Source organism: Pleurodeles waltl, chromosome 5 (genome assembly GCF_031143425.1).
Source record: "Pleurodeles waltl isolate 20211129_DDA chromosome 5, aPleWal1.hap1.20221129, whole genome shotgun sequence".
Lineage (NCBI taxonomy): Eukaryota > Metazoa > Chordata > Amphibia > Caudata > Salamandridae > Pleurodeles > Pleurodeles waltl.
The window spans coordinates 1407493518-1407515808 of NC_090444.1; positions in this window are offsets into that span (position 1 = coordinate 1407493518).

The following is a 22291-nucleotide window of genomic DNA, read 5'->3' on the forward strand; positions in this document are numbered from 1 at the left end:
GATGGCGATATGGCCGAGGATAGTCAACAAGGTCAATGCTATAGGAAACCATCCACGCACAAGGGAGGACATCAGGAAGAGGTGGAATGACCTGCGTGTGAAGGTGTGGTCCATGGCATCCAGGCACAACAGGAAAACGGGCTGCAATTTTTTTTAAAAACCTGCTTTATTTTAAAAGCAGTCACAGACATGGAGATCTGCTGACTTCAACAGGCCACAATCCCTGTGAGTGCAGGGACTCGCTATGGGGTCGCAAAATGCAACCCAACTCATGAATTTTGATGAGGTGGGTCTTTGCGACCCCATAGCGAGTCGCAGACGGTGTCTGAGACACCGTTCTGCATCTGAGATTGCGACTCGGAAATTGCGAGTCGGACAGACTCGCAAGTTCCGAGTCTCAATCTCGGTGTTTGCTACATTTGGCCCTAAGACAGGTGTGTCCCTGCAGTCCTGCCACCCTCCACGTCATTAGGATAGTGTCATAAATAGTTTTGGCAGGGTCTGTAGGCCTATGAGGGGTCCCCTTTTTGTCATCTGGTATTCATTGTGGGCTTATGAACTTGTAATTGCATTGGCTTGGCATGGTCTTTCATGGGTGTACTTCACACAGTGCATCAGAGTCGTGTTTCATGAAGGTTATATGGTATATGCTGGGGTCATGCCTACTAGTCAGGGGCACATTCATAACATATGTTGTGTCTGCTGAGGGTTCGGGCCTGACCTGGGTGGGAGTCTCTGTGACCCAAAATCTACATATTTACAGGATTTGATATACTTCTTTCCTGTTTTGTTTCCCTACCCCTGTGCTCTCGTGTCCCTGTGTACATTAGCATCATCTGGCAAGGGAGCTGAGGCATCGGTGAGTGGGGATGCAGCAGCCTACGGTTCCACGGAGGCAGAATCTACTGATGCCAAGGGGACCAGTGGGTTGGAGGGAGAGGGGAGTACCATGGGGGAGGCAACTATCACTGGAGGTAGTGACTCTGACACCTCCTCCGATGACAGCTCCCTGGTGGTGGCGGAACCTACTGGCCCCCCCATTCTTTGCCATCTTCCGCCACCCAATTCCATCACCCCCTCCCAGTTGCTCCCTTCCATGTTGTCTGTTCCCGTTGACCCAGGAGGGTGGGCGTCTCCTTCGCCCCAGGCACCTCATCCCCTGCCCCAGTCAGCCCTGCTGCCCTCACAGGGGAGGCTATTGACCTCCTGAGAACCATCTCTGTAGGGCAGACAACCATCATGAATGCCATCCAGGGGCTAGCATCCCAGATGCAGCAATGCATTGCCTACCTGGAAGGCAGTCACGGTGCCATGTCTGGCCTACAGAGACCTTTTCAGGCTCTAGCCTCCTCTTTGATGGCAACCGTCCTCGTTTTCCCTGGTTTTTCCCTTGTCACTGGTTTTTCCGACCCCCTCCCACCACATCTACCTCTTCCAGTACCCCACTCCCTTCACCCATCCCAAGCACACATACAGACAGCCATGCACACAGATCAACACACAAGAAGCACACAGACAAACACAAGCACCACACTTCCCACCATAGGTAGGCACACACCCCACATAGCAAAGCACACACAACAAAATCCACCACGCCCAGTGTGTAAACCTCCCTGCCACACTGTCTGTCACCTCACCATGCACACCCACACGCACTGCACTCTCAGTCACTGCTGCTGCCCCCATTCATGCAGTCACCACAACAGCTAACATCCAGACATGCACCCCAGATACCACACCTGCACTCACCATGACTACATTCACAGACACTTGCAGCACACTCACCAGACCTGCAGACACCAAGACAACATCCATCTACACTGGCAGCCTGTCTTCTCCCACTATGTCCACCCCCTCCTCCCACAACACTCAAAAGTTCACACACATCCACCCCACACACATCCAATACACATAAGCATACTATACAGGCACCTGCATCCACGCCCAGCACACCTACCTCTGGTGCAAGCACTCCCTCAACCTCCATACCCAGACCTGGCTCCAGATCCCCTCCAACTGAACCTAAGAAGCTTTTCCTATCCCGTGTTGACCTGTTTGAACCCACTGGCCCACCCCGTCTTGTTCCTAAACGTTCCCATGCCCTTGCCCAGTCCACTCCTTCATCGTCTAAGTCCACCCTAGTCTGCCCTTCCAATTCCCGTGACCCTTTCCCAGGGAGGAAGAAGCCCTGTGTTGCCCCAGGTCCCTCTGACACCCCCTGGTCCAGGCCAACTCCCCCTCCTTCCAAGGGCAAGCCCAAACCCCCTCCACCTCCCAAACCTAAGTCCAAGACCCCCCCTTCCAGACCTGAGTCCCCACCACCGCCACCGCCTGCCCCTGTTCTCTGAGGTGCCTGGCTGCCCCATTGATGCCCATTTCCAGTAGAGTTCCCTTTGCACACGTGGGGGTCAGGTTTGGGCTATTTGTGCCTTTCAGGGGCTTTTGCAATGGACTGGCCAATGGCCTTATTTGGAAATTAGTTTTGTGATTAGTAATAAAAATCGAGTGCCCAGCAGTGCTGTTGGCACAATATAGTGACATTGTTCAGTGTTTCACTGTGGAGGTGTGGTATGCACAGGTTTATACATTTATGCAGATATTTGTTGGCCTGTGTCTGGTAAGTACATTTTGTTATGGTTTGTATGGCTTGGAATGGTGGGAGGGGATGGTAGTGCATTGCGGGGTCGGTGGGGTGGGTGTGTACCTGTGCCCTTTCCTCCCATGTGTACTAGGCTGTGGTTCTTACCGACGTCGTCGATCACGGCCATAGAGGAATATAGCAGGGGGAAGCACTGACATTATTTCCAACTCTCGCTCTATGTCTGCATCAGCATGTTCTGTATACATTCGGTGAGTGTTTCCTTTTACATTGTTCGTTTCTGCCACTCTTTGCCTGCCAGTAGTTCCCGGTCCAGAACTGATGGCAGTGTGGTGTTTCATTATTTGGTGGGGTGGAAGGGCCTTTCCACCGGCCTGCGGACGGCCTCCTCCATTGTCGTCAAGACTACAAAAATGGTGCTGTGTGGATGGACCGCTACTTGTTTCTCATTGGCTTCATTATTTGGCGGTCCTTTCATAATGACCACCTAAGTGTTGACCGCAAGACCGACTAAAATACACTATTTGCTCTCCTCTTGGTCTTTCCACAACACATTTGCACATTAACATGGTCCTGTTTGCAAGCTTATCAGCTGCACTGAAATTTTGTGGCATTAAGCAATTACGGCATTGTTATAAATACAACATATCTAATTGGTTCTAGTCAATGCAATAGGTCAACATATCCATAGAGATGAGAAGTCTGCACAGTAGCTGCTGTACAGTTGTGTAAATCATATGTGTTTTGCTTCTATCTTATGTTAAACCATAATCAAAATTATTTCATAATATGCTAAGATGGTCAGCAGCAAATATTCTTAGCGAGGACTTTACCAACCTACATGTTGACCATAATAACATGATCCCCAGTTAGTTTGAGGCATTGAAGCAATCCTGTCAGATGCACAATTACAAATTCACCACATGGGGTGACTGGAGTATTGTGTGGATCGAGTTCTTTACTAGAGGCTACAGAACTATTTCAGTGCACACATGCTTAAATTATTGTCCATCACAACCTTATATTTGCTGAGGGTCTTTGTAAATCTGGGGTGTTGAAGTAAGGGTGAGTATGGCAAAATGTGGCCATTTTGCTTAGTAGTGAGAGATGAACATTGATAGATGATAACGTGAAAGCTGAATTAATTACTAATAAATTTGCATTAGATTAATGGCTAAGGATTTACATGAATTAGGCTAACGTAGTGTAGGAAAGTGCCACTGTTGGCATGGTTACCCCCACTTTTTGCCTAATGTTAATGCCAACTTCGATTGAAAGTGTGCTGGGACCCTGCTAACCAGGCCCCAGCACCAGTGTCCTTTCCTTGAAATCGTACCTTTGTTTCCACAATAGGCACAGCCCTGGCACACAGTTAAGTCCCTTGTAAAAGATACCCATGGTACTAAGGGCCATGTGGCCAGGGAAGGCCTCTTAGGGCTGCAGCATGCATTATGTCACCCTAGGAGAACCCCTCACTCAGCCCATGCCCATTGCCTTGCAGCTGGTGTGTGCTGGTGGGGAGAAAAAGGCAAAATCGACATGGCACCCTCTCGGGTGCCTGTGGCATGGGTTAGTCACCCCTGTGGCATGGGTAATCACTGCCTGTGGCATGTGTAAGTCACAGGTCTAGCAGACCTTTCAGCCCAAAGGCAGGGTGCACTATACCAGAGGTGAGGGCAAAGATGCATGAGCAATATGCCCCTCCAGTGTCTAAGTCCATTCCTAGACACTGTAGGTGCACTGTAGCCATATTAAGTATATTGTCTGGGAGTTTGTCATTACAAACTCCACACCACCATAATCGCTGTATACTGGGAAGTTTGGTATCCAACTTCTCAGCACAATAAACCCACACTGATGCCAGTGTGGGATTTATTGAAAAATGCACACAGAGGGCATCTTAGAGATGCCCCCTGTATGTTAGCCCAACGGCTAGTGTAGGACTGACTGGTCTGTGCCAGACTGCCACTTCCAGACGAGTTTCTGATTACATGGGGTGAGTGCCTTTGTACACTCTGTGGTCAGAAACAAAGCCTGTGCTGGATGGCTCAAGCCTCGGATTACAGTGCCTCAGGGCACTCTAGCTAGTGGAGATGCCTACCCCCCGGACAAAGCCCAACTTTTGGCTGCAAGTCCAGCGGGAAAATTAAGGGAAACAGGGAGGAGTGACCACCCCAGCCAGGACCACCCCTAAGCTATCCAGAGCTGAGGTGAACCCCTCCCGGCTGAATCCTCCATCTTGGTTTGGAGGTCAGGGACCACTAGGGATAGGAATGTGCCCCCCTTCCCAAAGGGAGTGGGCACAAGGAGGATGTAGCCAACCTCAGGGACATTGGTTACTGCCTTCTGACCCCTATCACGCCCCTAAATCTAGGATTTAAGGGCCTCCCTGAACCCAGCTCACCAGATTCCTGGTGACCTACAAGAAGAAGAAGGACTGCTAAGCTGAAAACCTCAGCAGAGAAGAAGGAAGATGACAACTGCTTTGTCCCCAGCCCTACCGGCCTGACTCCTGTTTCAAAGAACCTGCAAGAAGACCAGCGACGTCTCTAGTGGGCCCAGTGACCTCTGCCAACTCCAGAGGACTGCCCTGCACCCAAAAGGAGCAAGAACTCCAGAGGACAGTGGCTCTGTCCCAAAGAAACCTACAGCTAAGGACTCCCACCTGTCTCTAGATGCGTGAGTCCTGACCCCTGGGCACCCGACGCCCACGGCCGGTGACCTGGTGGTCCACCCAGCAAGAAAGGGTTTCCAGGCATTTGGGAGCAAGAGCCCAACCTGGGCTCACCCCTCGAACCCTCCACAACGATGCCTGCAGAGGGAATCCAGAGGACACCCCTGACCCTGAGCTCGGGACAAAGATATCCGATGCCTAAAGAACACACTGCACTCGCAGCCCCCCAGCCTTGGAGAACCTGCCCCCCAGTGCAGCATCGACCAGCAGGCGGCCCTCTTCCCTGTCCAGCTGGTGGTTTGCCTGAGAAGCCTCCCTGGACCCTGTCTGCAGCCTCAGAGTGACCCCTGGGGTCTCCTCATAGAGTTGCATTGAAAACCCAACGCCCAGTTTGCACCCTGCACCCTGCACCCGGCCACCCTAGTGCCACTGAGCGTGCAGGTTTGGTGCTTACTAGGGGCCTCTCCAGTGCCCTCTTGAACACCCCTGGTCTGCATATACTTACCTGCTGGCTGACCAGATTCCGAGGACCCCCTGTCTCCATAGGAGCCCACGTTAATTTGATTCCTCTTTGACTTCTGCACCCGACTGGCTCCGTGTTGCTGGTGGTGGGTGTTTGGGTTAACTTGAACCCCCAACAACAGAGTACCTTATACCCAGAATAGGAATTGTAAGTTGAATGCTTACCTGTAAAACTGTTCAATCTTTTCTTCCCCCAGGAACTATTGAAAATTGCAGTATCCACTTTTAAAATAGCTTTTTGCCATTTTAAAGAAAACTTTATACATTGTTGATTCCATTCAAAGTTCTGATTATAACTATGCCAAGTACCTTACATTGTATGTACTTACCTGCAAACTGAATCTTGTGGTTCTAGAAATAAATTAACAAAATATACTTTTCTATATAAATCCCTGTTGTTCTAGAGTTATGTCTTTGAGTGTGTAATTCTTCTATTGTCTATGTGTGTACAACAAATGCTTAACTCTACCCTCTGATAAGCCTAACTGCTCGACCACAAATAGAGCATTAGTATTATCTATTTTTGCCTCTGTCAAGCCTCTGGGAACCCATGGCCTGTGCACTCTGTGGCCCTCATTACAACTCTGGAGGTCGGTGTTAAAGCGGCGGTAATACCGCCAACAGGCCGGTGGAAAAAAAATGAAATCACGACCGTGGCAGTAACCGCCAACATAGACAGCCACTTTAATACTCCGACCGCCACGGCGGTACAAACAAACAGCACTGCGGTCACTGCCAGAAGACAGGCGGAATATAATGTACCGCCCACACTATTATGAGAGGCCAATCCACCACCTTTTCCGGGGTGGAACCAACGCGAACAAAACACGGCGGAAACAGGAGTTGGAAGGGAAAACACTCAACGCTCCACACCCCACGAGGAACCAGGATGCCATGGAGCCAGAACTCCAAATACTCCCTGCGATGGTATTCCTGCTCCTCTATCAGGAGCTCCAAAGACGGCGGCGATGACCACTGTGAGTACTGCACCTACAACACAGGGGAGGGGGGAGGGAAAAGAGATTGACACACACACGCAACACGCAAAAGCCCCACTGTTGGTGGGCTCAGTGACTGCGGTGCTGGTGGTGGCCTCAGTGACAGAGGTGCAGGTGGGGGTGCAGGTGCCGGTGAAGGTGGCGGTCTACTCCGCCGTACAGGTTGGCGTAGGCGTGGACTGAAGGAGGGAGATTTGTGCCCAGAGTGCTTCATCCTGCCAAGGACTGAGGTAGTGGATGCATTTCTCCACTGGTCCTGGAGGGGGCTTTGTGCCCAGAGTGCTTCATCCTGCCAAGGACTGAGGTAGTGGATGTGATACTCCACTGGTTCTGGGGGGGGGCTTGGTGCCCAGAGTGCTTCATCCTGCCAAGGACAGAGGTAGTGGATGCCTTTCTCCACAGAAAGTCGTGCATCATGGAAGCTGCCCAGGCTCCTGGAACTGACCACCAGCCTCGGACGACTGACCACTGGGGATGGCAGCCATGTCTGCGGTGGTGCCACAGGCTCAGGATGTTGCGGAGCTGCTGGCGGTGCTTGCCGCGGGGTCCTTCGCAGTGGTGCTGGCGGCGGGCTCTGTGGCATCGGTGCTGGCGGTGGGCTCTGTGGCGGCGGTGCTTGCGGCGGCCTCTGTGGCATCAGTGCTGGCGGCAGCTTTTGTGGTGGCAGTGCTTGCGGCGGCCTCTCTGACATCGGTGCTGGCGGCAGCCTCTGTGGCATCGGTGCTGGCGGCAGGCTCTGTGGCGGCGGTGCTGGCGATGGGCTCTGTGGCATCGGTGCTGGCGGCGGGCTCTGTGGCATCGGTGCTGGTGGCGGGCTCAGTGACTGCGGTGCTGGTGGTCACTGGTGGTGGGCTCAGTGACTGCGATGGTGGTGGTGGCCTCAATGACAGAGGTGCAGGTGGCGGTGCAGGTGGCGGTGAAGGTGGCGGTCTTCTACGCCATACAGGTTGGCGTTGGCGTGGTCTGAAGGTGTGACACTGGTCCAATTGTCGGTGCCACCATGCCCTCTCCTGAGCTGCCCTTTATTTTCTGGCCCTTCCCCACCTTGGATGGTGGCGCAGCTGTCTTGGCACCATCCCCTTTCGTTTTCCCTGAGCCCTTGGTGGAAGCTGTTTTCTGCTTCTCCCTCTGGGATGTGGGCAACCTTTTGACTTTTGCAGGTGGTGGAATGTCCTTGCCCTCGCTCCGTGGCACTCTGGCAGCCCTGTTGGTTGGCGCGCTCCAAAAGTCCGCAGTTGCTGGCCCCACTGTGCCTGGTGATGTGGTGGCTGAGGTGCTGGGTTGAGACCTGGAAAGCCTGGCCCTAGGGGAAGGACCGAGGGGGAGGTGCCGGAAAGAGGTCAATATTAGCCAGGATGGGTAGATGGAAGGGGTTTGGAAGTGGAGGAAGAGGTAGTGGTTGTAGGAGGTGTACGTTTGCTGAATTTGGGTGAAGGTGCATGGGATGGAGGATGTTGTGAGGTGGATGGCTGTTGGGTGGGTGTATGCCTGCGTTTGTGTACTTTGGGAGGAGGGCTCACAGACACACTGGGAGAGGACACAGGGGATGTGTGAATGGTAGTGGGGGTCGTGAGTGCACGTGAGCGGGGTGTGGTGATGAGCATGCTGGTGATGGAGGTAGTGGCTGAAGATGAAGTGCATGCAGGTATGAGTGGAGACGAGACAGGGAGGGAGGAGGATGACGTGGAGGAGGGGGACACAGTGGAGGCAGTGGATGTTGGTATGTCTTCATGGGTATGATGCTTGTGTGAGTGCCTGTGGGATGTGTGGTGCTCATGTTTGCCTGAGCCACTTTTGTGTGTTGAGGTGTGTGCATGCTGGTCTGATGGTGTGCTTGGGATAGGCTGAGGTACAGGGGATTGGATCTGGGTGGAGGAGGTTGGAGGGGGGAGGCTGGACACAGGGACAATGGCAGCCATCAATGCTGACGCCAGAGCCTGAAATGCTCTCTGTGGGGCTGCCAAGCCAGAATGAATGCCTTCCAGGTATGCATTTGTTTATTGCAAATGCCTCTCAACACCCTGGATGGCCTTCAGAATGGTTGATTGCCCAACAGTGAGGGATCTCAGGAGGTCAATAGCCTCCTCACTGAGGGCACCAGGGCTGACTGGGGCAGGACCTGAGGTGCTTGGGGCGAAGGAGATGCCCACCCTCCTGGGTGAGCGGCCATGGGAAACATGCTGAGGGGCTGCTGGGAGGGCGGTGCTGGTAGGGGGTGTGGCAGCTGTACCTGTTGATGTGGGGGGCACAGAGGGGCCTGCCACCACCAGGGAGCTCCCATCAGAGGAGGAGTCGCTTTCGCTGCTGTCACCTCCTATCCCCGCTGTGGAGCTCCCCTCCGTCCCACTGGTGGCTTCAGACTCCGTTGTCTCGCACTCCAGGCCCCTCCAGGGCCAGGTGGGATGCAGCCCTCTCCTGCTCCGGTGCCACTGCTCCTCCTCCTGATGATGCTATTGCACACAATAACAGGGAGACCACAAAAAGGGGGGGAAGACAGAAGGACATGTTCAGTGCATGCAATACCACTACCATTGGCAGACACTACAGATACAGCAGCCCTCTCCACTACGCCATGCACTTACAGTTCACAGCAGCCCTCTCCACTACGCCATGCACTTAGAGTTCCTATATTTTTCACAGGGCCTATGCCTGATTGCTGCACACATGGAAGTCACAGGAGCCTGACTAGGTATAGATGGCTCTTACCACTGGTGGGGTTGTGGTGCCACATAGCCTGCCTCACAAAGGGACCTTGCCTACAAAGCTCGCCCTGGCCTAGGGGAACCCACTGCCCAACTCCCCCACCCAGACACCTCGTAATGAGTGCAGAGTCAGATGGATGTGACTGCACTCATCCCCTTGTAGGTGCTGTGATGCCCTCGAGCTCCCATCCAACTCCAGATACGCCACTTCCAGGATCCAGAACATCAGGGGGGTCATGGTGCGACGGCTACCCCTCCCACATTGGGAGGCCATCCCCAGCTGGGCCTCCGCTGTCTTCGTGCTCCAGCGGCGAATGCCCTCCCATCTTTTCTGGCAGTGGGTGCTCCGTCTGTGGTGGACCCCCAGGGTCTGGATGTCCTTGGCGATGGCATGCCAAATGTCCTTCTTCTGGTGGGCGCTGAACTACAGGAATAGTACAGGGGAAAAGGAAAATCTTTAACCGTCCGGACCGTCACAGTCATTGATCCACGTTCCCACCTTTGCCCTGACGCACATACACTCACCGTCCGCTGATGCAGGGCTCAGTCCCCCCCTCTATCTTCCATCCACACCACTCCAAACAGGCATTGCCCATACATCATGCTCAAAGTGTACTCACCTGTTTGTCTGGAGGACCGTAGAGTAGCGTGTACTGGGGGAGGACCCCATCCACTAACTTATACAACTCCTCCGAAGTGAAGGCAGGGACCCTTTCCCCAGACACATGAGCCATCGTCGCTTCCAGACACAGGTCACAGCAGCACCTGCAGTGTAGGTCCTCTCCTGTCGAAGGTCAGGTATCAAGTGAGTGAACAGACAGAAAATGGCGGTCACTTCCGCGGCGGTGCGTATCGTCACCACTGGCGTACATTGTCATTGGCTCCTGGGACCCATAGGGTCCAATGTTAACCAATGCAGGATTGCGCCGCGGTCTTCGACCGCCTACTGCAAAGGTGTACAATGCCAGCGCAGTTACCTCATATCCCCTTGTCCCACTTTACAGGTCTGGCAGCCAGCATTTTAGGGGGCCACATGGCATTAATAATAACCTATCTAGGCCTTGCATACAAACAGTGACAGGCACATTGCAAGTTAACAAATCTGTGCAAATAAACAAATTGCAATATGTCAGTGTTGCCTGACTCTCTGCTCGCTGTTCTCGTCCATAGGGCACGTCCGCTGGGGCAGGTGAGGAGATGGCGGCATCCTCCGGTGTACAGACCGCTGGTGGACATGTCGACAATGGAAGAGAGACACGTAATAGTCACCTACAGACTTGATCGTGCAACAATCCTGTAACTGTGTGCCCAGTTGGAGCCAGACCTGATGTCAGGAATCCGCCATCCCACAGGGATCCCCCCTCTAGTGCTGGTCCTGTCAGTACTCCATTTCCTGGAAAGTGGGTATTTTCAAACTAAAGTGGCCATTGCATCAGGGATGTCCCAGCCTATGTTCTCAAACGACTGTACGATGAAACAATGACTTCAAAAACAACTACTGCCTTAACAACGAGGTCGGAACACCGACCTCGTTGCTACTACTAATGATTTTACCACGAATGCCTTAACAACGATATTTCATTGTAAAGGCATTCCTGATAAAATCATTAGCAATAGGCACCATTCACCCTACATCCCTCACCCCACCCCCCCAACCCCACCCCAAAACCTAAAACCCTCTGACCCCCCACCCACTCCCCAAAACCAAAAACGCCCCACCCCCCCAACCCCACCCCAAAATCTAAAACCCCCTGACCCCCACCCACTCCCCAAAACCAAAAACGCCCCACCCCCCCAACCCCACCCCAAAACCTAAAACCCCCTGACCCCCCACCCACTCCCCAAAACCAAAAGCGCCCCACCCCCCAACCCCACCCTCAAACCTAAAACCCCCTGAGCCCCCACCCACTCCCCAAAACCAAAAACACCCCACCCTAAAACCTAAAACCCCTTGACCCCCCACCCACTCCCCAAAACCAAAAACGCCCCACCCCCCCAACCTCACCCCAAAACCTAAAACCCCCTGACCCCCCACGCCCTGCCCAAAACCTAAACCCACCACTTACCTTCGCCAACTCACTTCTTTGTACCTTAACCACGCATGTTCGTTGTTCAGAACATACGTAGTTAAGGCACAAAAAAACGGAGTCGTGGTTAAAAAAAACGTTGTTGCGCTTTCGTTTACCACGACTTTCGGAAAAAAAAGTCGGAAAAAAGGATGTTCCCCTTCTCAAACATGTTGTCCAGAGTGTTACCTGCCCTGCTGAAACACATGCGCAGCTACATCGTGTTCCCTCAGGTGGAGGATTTGCCTACAGTGAGAGATGACTTTTATGCCCTGGGACATATCCCCAACATCACTGGTGCCATTGATGGGACAAATGTGGCCTTGGTACCCCCTGCAGGAGTGAACAGGTGTACAGAAACCGGAAGAGCTACAATTCTATGAATGTGCAGTGTGTGTCTAACACTTGTCCCTCGACAATTGCAGGTGACTCTGGGTACCCCAACCTGTCATGGATACTGACCCCAGTGAGGAATCCCAGGACAAGGTCAGAGTAACGCTACAATGAGGCACATGGGCGAACTAGGAGGATAATAGAATGCACCTTCAGCCTGCTGAAGGCCAGATTCCGGTCCCTCCATCTGACAGGTGGCTTCCTATAATACCTACCAAAGAAGGTCTGCCAGATCATCATGGCCTGCTGTATGCTGCACAACCTGGCTTTGCAACGCCAGGTGCCTTTTCTGCAGGAGGATGGTCCAGAAGGATATCTTGTGGCAGCTGTGGAGACTGTGGACAGTGAAGAAGAGGCAGAAGAAGAGGATTTCGACAACAGAAACAACGTTATCCTGCAATACTTCCAGTGAGACACAGGTAAGAAGATGTCACTGCCTCACAGATCTCATACAATTGTTAGACCTATTATATGTCTGTCACTTTCACCCACTGTATGGACCCTGACTTGACACTTTGCCTTTCCATTTCACAGATGTGGGTCCCACTGTGTGGCTTCTGCTATATTACCTCATGGACCAGAGCTGTGTTACATCGGTATGTTTACAATGCAATCGACATTGCTATATTCCATAGTTATTGCAAATACACATTTGTGAAAGCACAGACTGACTCCAGATTGTTTTGTGATTCAAGGGTGTTTATTTCAGTGCAAATTAGTGGAGGGGGTTGTAAAATGGGCAGGGGTGATGGTGGAGGATTGTTCATGGCAGAGTCCAGTCTATTTGTTTCACAGGTGCATTGTCCAAAGGGGCATGGGAAGTGGAGCTAGGGCAGTTGATGGATGGACAGGGTGACGAAGTGGGACAGAAGGATGACATTCATGGGGGTCTCATTTCCTGGCAGGCGTCTTGGCATTGTTCTCTGGATTTCAGGGACCGGTTGTGGGGTGGTTCTCCATCTGCAGGGGGTGGGGTGCTGGTGTCGTGGACCTGTGGTGGTGCCTCCTGTCCACTAGCGCCCGTGGAGGTGGTGGGCTGTTCATCATCCAGGCTAGTGTCAGGGGCCCCTTGTTGTGCCACCGTGTCCCTCCTGGTGTTGACAAGGTCCTTCAGCACCCCTACAATGGTGACCAGGGTGGTGTTCATGGACTTGAATTCCTCCCTGGTCCCCAGATACTATTCCTCCTGCAGCCGCTGCGTCTCCTGAAACTTGGCCAGTACTGTTGCCATTGTCTCCTGGGAATGATGGTACGCTCCCATGATGTTGGACAGGGCCTTGTTGAGAGTGGGTTCCCTGGGCCTTTCCTCCCCCTGTCGCACAGCAGTCCTCCCAGTTTCCCTGTTTTCCTGTGCCTCTGTCCCCTGAACCGTGTGCCCACTGCCACTGCCCCTAGGTCCCTGATTTTCTTGGGGTGGTGGGTTTGCCTGGGTTCCCTGTAGTGGTGGACACACTGCTGCTTGACGTGTCCTGGGGACTGAGGGATGGGCCCACTGGGTGGGTGCTGTGCTGGTGTTTCCTGAGGGGGGAGGCTCTGTGGTGGCATGTGCCAGTGTCATGGGAACCGACTGTCCCGAGGTCCCAGATGGGCCGGGCTGGTCATCTTGATCCAGTTGGTTAGAGCTGCTGTCATCACTGTGGACCTGTTCTGTGGGGGGAGTGGACATGTCTGAAACCTCCTGTCCGGTGATGTTGGGTAGGGGTCATGCAGGGGTGTAAAGGCATAATTGTTGCATCTGTGTGTGCCATCGTGTGCAATGGGTGGGTGACCCTGTACTCCAGTGCTTGCATTCTTGTCTAGGACCTTGTGTGATAATTAGTTTGGGGTCTGTGTGGGTATCTGTAGTGGACATGCTTTGGTGATGGGTGTCCATGCTTTGGTGTTGCATGCAGGGCTTAGAGCTGGGATGGGTGGGTTGTGATAGCGGGACATTTGTGATGTGTTGGAGTGATAGGGGTGAGGGTGAGGGTGGGGTATGTGATAGCATGCAGGTAGGGTGGGGGATGTAATAGTTAAGATTTGACTTACCAGAGTCCATTCCTCCTGATACTCCTGCAAGGCCCTCAGGATGCAGTATAGCCAAGACTTGCTCCTGCCATGTTGTTAGTTGTGGGGGAGGAGGTGGGGGTCCGCCTCCAGTCCTCTCTACTGCAATCTGGTGTTTTGAGACCACGGAACACACCTTCCCCCGTAGGTCGTTCCACCTCTTCCTGATGTCATCCTGTGTTCTTGGATGCTGTCCCACTGCATTGACCATGTCTACGATTCTGCGCCATAGCTCCATCTTCCTCGCTATGGAGGTGTGCTGCATCTGTGATCCGAATAGCTGTGGCTCTACCCAGACATTTTCCTCCACCATGACCCTGAGCTCCTCTTCAGAGAACCTGGGGTGTCGTTGAGGTGCCACGATGTGGTGTGGGTGATGTGTGAGGTGGTGTCGGTTGTGATGTGTGAGGGGATGTGTTTGTGTGTGTTGTCTGAGGTGCGTGGATGTTGTGTGAGTGATGGTGTTGTGTGCCTGTGGATGCTAGTGTTGTCTCTGGTGGTGTCTCTCTTCTTTCTCAATTTTGGTCTTAAGGGTTTATGGGTGATGTGGGTGTGTGTTTTATATTGGATTGGGTGGGTGGGAGTGGTGTGTGTGTGTGTATCAGGTGTGTGTATTTCAAATTGTCCAATGTGGTTGTGTTTTGTAAATGTATGTGTATTTTGAGTGCGGCGGTGTGTACTGCCAATGGTTTACCGTGGTTGAAACACCGCCGCGTGGATTTGTGGGTCCTGATAGTGTGGGCGTATTCCTGTTGACGTGACGATGGAGGTTTTGTTATCGCCAGTTTATCACTGACCTTTGGTGTGGCAGACTGTGTGGGTGTCTGGATTTTGGCAGATTTCGGGCTGTGGGTCGTAATAGCTGTAGCGGTGTTCTGCCGCGCAGCAGTGTGTTGGCGGTTTTCTGCACAGCGGTAAGCGGGATTTACCACCAATATTGAAATGAGGGCCTATATCTCATTTTGATATAGTATATACAGAGCCAGCTTCCTACACATAGAAAATAGTGTGCCTTGGAAAATGTGCCCACTTGGGTGGCCAGCATCACACGTATGACAATTCACAAAGAATTCACACCTAGAGTTTAAATAATGTGCACAAGTAGAATAAAATATATTAGTGGATCATAAAGTAATAATATTATGTATTTGTCTAGAATATATGAGCATTAATTAACTGTGGAGTTCTGGGCCTAGTCGACTAGGACTCATGTTAAGTTGCATGGCATAAATAGATGTTCATAAATGTTTTGTGAAAGCAGAAAATTAATGTTGTCCATTGTTCACACAGCAATGACCAAGCGATTTGTAAATGTCTTACATTTTCTCATGAGAACTGCTTGCTGTAATGTCCTGTACTAGATGTTGATACATTGTAATTTTGATGTGTGAGAAGCAAAGGTTCCCAGGCTCTGACAATGGCTGCACTGACTTCAGCAGTGATGTGCAACAAAAGTTACCTGAAGGAAACTGGTGACAGGAACTGGAGAAGAGGAGCCAATCAACGACGTGTGACAGACTGTCTAGTTATACTTTAGATTTAGAATTTAGAAACAATGAGTTTTACTGTGAACAAGCGATTTCCTGACCAATGATGGTGTGAGAAAATGTTTTATGGATTTTTAGTATATCTGAACTACACTTGGCAGAAGAGAGGCAGTCGCTTTTCCAGTGCACTCGCTTTTCCATTGCAGTCGTTTTTCTATTCTGGTCCATTCCCTGTCTTTTGTCAGTCAGTTTAGTAGTTCTATCACATCCTCTACCCTTTAGTGGTCCCGTTCGAGGAGCTGACCAGTTCCTGATGTCCTTCCCTCATAACCATCCATGAAGAGTAATTTTGTTAATGCTAATTCTTGAGCTTGATGCAGTTAAGTTGGTTCGGTTAACTTTGAACCCAACCGTGGCTGAGCCATTTCCTTTACTGTCCCATTGCTGACACTGACCAGCTGGATGTCTAACTGAAAAAGAAATCGCATCTCGCTGATCCATTCAGGAGAGGTACAACAGAATGTTATTGTTTCTGTTATAGAATTATTTTTTGTTCTCTTCTTTTAGGTACCAACCAGATGCTTTCCAAATCAACTTTTGAGTAAAATGACTTTTTCTCAAACATGCCATTCAAATTGGGGGGTAAGTTAGAATGTCATGTGTTTACAAATGTTATTAACAAGGAATTGATTTCGTTCACCTGTTGAGTCTCGATGTATGCTGTCTTGTGGTTCAGTTATTAATGCTAATAATTTGTACTGTGACTCTTGAATGTTTAATTGTGAATGTATTAGTTAAATTGAGATTAGTTCACTGTTTTAGTCAGCCTGTGTTGTTTGTACATGCGTATCATTTGGTTTTAAGATTAATTTAAGTGATATTAGCATTTTTAATATAAGGAAATAAGCTTTCTAATTTTACGAAAGGGCATGGTTATTCATGGCTACATGGGTCATGGTGCATAGAGATTTCTGATTTAAGCTTTGAAAATTGATTTGTTGTTCATGTTATATTGTTGCTGATTAACTTATGGGTAAAGATTGTGGACATGGTGGAATCACTCTAAACATAGTCAAGAGGTCCATCAAACCTTTAACACGTCTCCTTATAAATAATTTACTAACGACCAAATAAGGCCAGATGCTCTCACAATAGTCACCAAATTTTATTTCGGGCAATTAGAGCAATCCTCCTTTGAAGATTGTTGGAAATAACCACCTTTAGCATGGCACTTTCCCCAAACTTTGCCTTCCTCTGTTTGTTTTGGTTTTATGATTCTGCACACACTGCTCTTGCTAACCAATGATAAAGTGCTTGTTTTCTCCCTTCAAAACATGGTAAAATAGGTACACATCTAGTTTCTGCATTTAATTTAGTCATAAGTCCCTATTAATGATACTACTTGTACCCACAACTGGCAAATTAAATGCTACTAGTGGGTTGCAGCACTCATTGAGCCACCCACTAAAGAGGCACTTCCAAAGACTGCCACTTCAGCCGGAGTGTGCAGTTTTAATACTGTCATTTTGACCTGCCAAAATAAACATTTTGCCAGTCCTATCCCTTCCGTTTTAATACTTATGAATCACTCCTAAAGAAGGTCCTAAAGACTCATAAGGCAGGGTGCACAGAATTTAAAAAGTAGGATATGTGTACTTTAGTCTTATACGTCCTGATGGTGAAAAACAAACAGTAATTTTTCCCTGTAGGAAGGCTAGGCTCTATTTGACCAAAGGCCTCATTTCGACTTTGCAGGTTCCACCACGGGATTGCCAAAGCCGTGGGGAGGATGCCACTGCCATGGCGGTGGCTTCCCCCGGGCCTATTACAATGTTCCCATCGGTTTGACCGGCCATGGGCATGGGTAGTGCAGGCCTCCCATGGCCCCTAGCACACCCTCACTGCCAGCCTTGGAAAGTGAAACTGCCACGGAAAGGCTGCCCGGGCAGAATATATATCTCTTTTAGAGAGATTATGCTGTTTAAATTATGCAGCCCACTAAGCACACACACATGCTTCTGCTGATAGAGCTGGCAAACTGTTAGCCTGGCTGATCCGACAAGACCATGACCGCAGTCCTATCACAGAACTCAGCTCAGCAACTTGGAATATACTCCACACCCCCCAAGAAATTTACTCTGAGCTCATGCAACACTACGAGTCACTTTACTGCTCCACTGCAACAATAGACCAGATGGAATACAATTTATTTTTTCCTTGATCACTTTGAACCAATTGATAGTCCACCAGCGAGGAGAACTGGAGGCACCCCTGACACTTTCTGAGGTTCAGGATACTATCCATGCATTGTCTGCAGGTAAAACTCCAGGCCCAGATGGTCTTCTTTCTGAGTTTTACAAATCCTTCTCTGTAACTCTCATGCCTTGCCTTCTCTGTCTCTATGAGAAGGTGCTACAGACACCATACCTGCCAACATCGCAAAGAGAGGCACTACTGGTGTCGCTCCCCAAACTCGGCAAGGACCCGTTAGAACTCAGCTCTTACAGACCCGATGGCGATGCTCAATACTGATTATAAAATCCTCTCCAAGGCTTTGGCGACACGGTTGGCACCCATGGGGCACACAAGTGGTTTATTCAGATCAGAACGGTTTTGCACCTGCACGGGACACTTCACACAACATCAGACGTCTATTTGGAGTCATGAGATACTCAACGCGAAACTGTCCTCCAGCAGGATGTCTGGTACTTAACTTGGAGAAAGCCTTTGATTCCTTATAATGGCCTTATCTGCTTGAGTCACTGCAAGGATTTGGCCTGGCTCTTATTTACTATGTATGATGAGACTTTTGTACACTTGACCTTGATTCAGGGTCAAGGGAGGTAAGATCATATCTGACCCAATTGAAGTGGGCAGGGGCACACAACAAGGCTGCCCCCTCTCTCCATTACTGTTTTCCCTAGCGATGGAGCCACTGGCTGCAGAGCTCCGCAGGAGAGGAGAGGACTGGAGCATCCTACTAGGTGACGGCCTGTTGTATTTCAGAGACATCCCTAAATTGCCATCATTCTGCAATGATTCGCCAACCTTTCTAGTCTGCGAGTAAACTGGGGAAATCATGCCTTTTCCCCTTCGATCCACAACTACCGGATACAGACCTGCACCTTTTAGGAGTTAGCGTTCCTTGGCAACCCAGGACGTTCTGTTACCTGGGTAGACACATATTTTACAGAGAAAAAGAACTTCACGACAGAAACCTCAGGAGGACAGTGTCATCTGTTTGTTCCCAAATGACCTTCTGGCAAACACTACCACTTTAAGTGGCAGGAAGGATCGCCCTCCTGAAGATGATAGTGCATCCTCACTTATAATACTTCTCCAACTTGCCATACTATGTCTCAACCAGCTTCTTTAAAGAACTGGAACCCAGAATAAGGGAATTCATCTGGAACAAAGGGCAATGCAGAGGGGCGCTGAAAAAACTCTATTTGCCTTTAACTCAAGACGGTCTCTCGGCACCAAACATGGAGTAGTATTATTTGGCCTCGCAACTTCAATGGGTTGAATGATGGCTGGCGGGTCTTCAGCTATCTGACAAGGCAACTAACTCCAAACCCTGGACACTTGTGCAAATCGTGCTCCTCTTCCACCAACTCACGACTGCGAAACCACCTACAGTACTCTTGTTAAATGTGGCTCATTGTTGCTACCGCAGATGTTTATGTCTCACAAAGGAAACCATTCCCTATGCTCCGGCATTGGCACTGCTAGGTACGCAATGCGGTTGAAGAATCACAACTGCTGCCGAACTAGGTCCTTAGCACACTGTAGATTTATACACACTAAGCGACTTCTGCAGCGACAATAAGCTCACCTCATTTAATGAACTGATAGCAGAGACTGGCCTCCCAGCAGGACAATGTTTACTATACAACTCATTGGTGAGGGCGTTGTTGAGCAAATGGGGGGACAAACGCAAAATGAACAGTTGATGGACAGAATGTAGACCAAATCAAACATTCACCCTCAGTCACAGATCTGGGTTTAATCCATCAGTTTTTTTGCTCACCATGCCATTCCAGTTTGGACCCAGCCATATGCAAATAAGTCTAGACCCAGTTCCTCATGGGAACAGTCCAGCCCAAACTGCCAGGCCAGGTTCTCCCTGGACCAGAAACAAGTATTCTGGGACCGGTTTCAGGGTATCACCCCTCTTCTGCCAGGCTAGTTTGAATCTGGTGGCATAGTGACCACGGGATCCACGTCTGGGCATCCCCTTCCCACTTGGGGCAACAAATGGGGGGAACTGGCAACTGAACCCCCAACTCATTTGCTTGTACAATACATACAGGTTATAGGACAAGGCAAGCATCTGATACGATGGTTCACTGAAGTGCTTAGAATGCATACGCCGCATACGCACACCGCGCTGCGCACCACCTGGGAAAGTGATGCAACTGAACCCTTTACTGATGCAGCATGGGAGCAGTGCTGTCCAGTCACACTAACATCCCCACAACTCCAGATTCCTCCTTATTCAATTATTTTGGCCTGCATTTATAAATACTTTAACTGTGTAGATGCTGCTTGTCCCCACTGTAAGCTAGTGGACATGGACTTTCTTCACATGCTGTGGTCCTGTCCCTCCTTCAGCACCTACTGGTGCAATATAACATTATGCCTATCAACATGCACGTCACGTCCACCATTAACTGATTGGGAGTTCTGTATCCTTGGCCTCCTCCCCAGAGAAAACAAATATAAAGCCTCCACGGTATTCCTAGACCTTGGGCTTCTAACGGCCAAGCGTCTGATCACCCAGAGATGGAAAGCCACTGAACCCCCATCCGGGCTTGCGTGGAAGAACTCTTTTCTAACATGGGCGGAAGCTGAAGGGGTGGCGCTGAGACACGAAGATACCTTGGGCATACGCAAATATCCCCTATCTACTACCTGGGATGCGATGCTGTCTCATCTATGAGAACCGGAAAATGATAGGAACTCTAATGACACAAATGCACAAGACATAGAACAAGCATAGGAATAAGCAATTTGTATACTAACACTGATACCTATACCCTTAACAGCTTATTTATTTCTATACGCCACTTATGGTCAAATATGCCATTGGTAAATGTTTTTAATGTTTAACCCTGGACCCAACCGAAATGTCAATTATGCAGTTATATTAGGTGGCCTTCGGGCTGAGGGATGGGGGGCAATTGACTCAGACTCCAAGTTTTTCTATATTACTCTTCTGTATTATATTGTTCTGTTTATTATCAAAGCAGAATCTACAAGTTATCAAGGATCCTAAAGACACACCATTTATACCAACGTTAGCATGTAGGGTTACATGCTCCATGAAGAAATACCCCCAGGTCTAAGTAAATGGAGCTTCACCAGAACTTGCGCCCAACAGCATTTGTCCTATAAAACATCTTCGATCCCAGTCTGCAGCTCATTACTGCCAATGAACATATATGCCACAAGCAACACTCTGTTAACTCCTTTGGTGCAAACTCCTTAGGCCATAGATTGTATCTGGAACGTGAACCTATGTAACAAATTTAAATACCCTAACTGTATCGAAAAGCTTAAATGGTTTAATATTATTAAAAAGATTCAAGCAAAAATAAAAAAGAACTGAACAAGCTTCTAGATGCTACTTCTGATTCCCAGCTGACAAGTTCCCCACTGTACCTGACCTTGATACTGAACTGACCTCTATGGGACTGAGTCCTGACCCCCAGGTGCTTCCATCAAAGTCCTGGCCCTTTAGCTGGATTCAGAATGTACTCCTCCTTGTCACCAGATCTGATGCAGTGTGGTGCAGAATGAGATCACACAGCAGCAACTCACAGTTTTTGATTAGCGGCCTTATGAGATCCAATGCAGAATGGCGCAAGAAGGCATAGGGTATTCCATTGCAGCACCATGCAATCCCTGACTGGCGGCTTCAACAAATCTGAGTAATATACAGCCTTGCAACACAGCATCACCCACCTCCTGATTGGCAGCTTCACCAGATCCAATGCAGAGGACTGCAACGCCTCACATTGCAGTACTGCACAGCGTTGGACCTGCTGCTCAATGGACCCAATGCAGCCATGCCTCGTAGGCACAACTCCCAGCAGGATGCCACTTGTTCTGTACTCAATCACTGCTTCATTGCAGTAGGCCTGAGCTTTTGACTTTGTCCCTGTCCAGCATGCCTAGGTATGCACAGTTGATGCTATTTTCACCTTGAACTTTAAAGCTCATAACTTCTGTTCTACTGATTAAAATATACTTCAATTCTCTAAGTAGGTTTGGGGTTTTTCTTGTGCTGTGTTTGTACTTTGTGGCTGTTTGAGTGCTGCATAAATACTTTACACATTGGTTCTAAGGTAATCCTGGCTGCTAGTGTGCCAATCTACCACGAGCTTAAGCACAGGTTTATTGAAAAACTTTTGTGGTTCACCCTGACATGGATTGTGATTTTGTGGACCCTCACCCACTCAATTAATGCTTCCATTTCTTACATATTTACTTAAGGCAAACTTTTTTAGGTTGAAGGGACATTGATTGAGTTTCTTGAGGGTGTCATAAAAAGCCAAGTCACAGGAATCAGGTACCAGGAATGTTTCCTGATTCTTTCTTCCTCAATATAGTCACACCTTCTGACTTCTAATATGTGCATCAAAAAAAGAAGACAGCAATTCCCCTTAGATTAGACAGAAGATTTTATATTTCACTCCCATCTGCCCAATTAGAGAGCTTACGCTCCTTCGCTACAACCATTGAAACTTGTGAAATTTCTTCTCAAGGAAATACATTTTCCTCCAGCTTGTCATGAAAGCT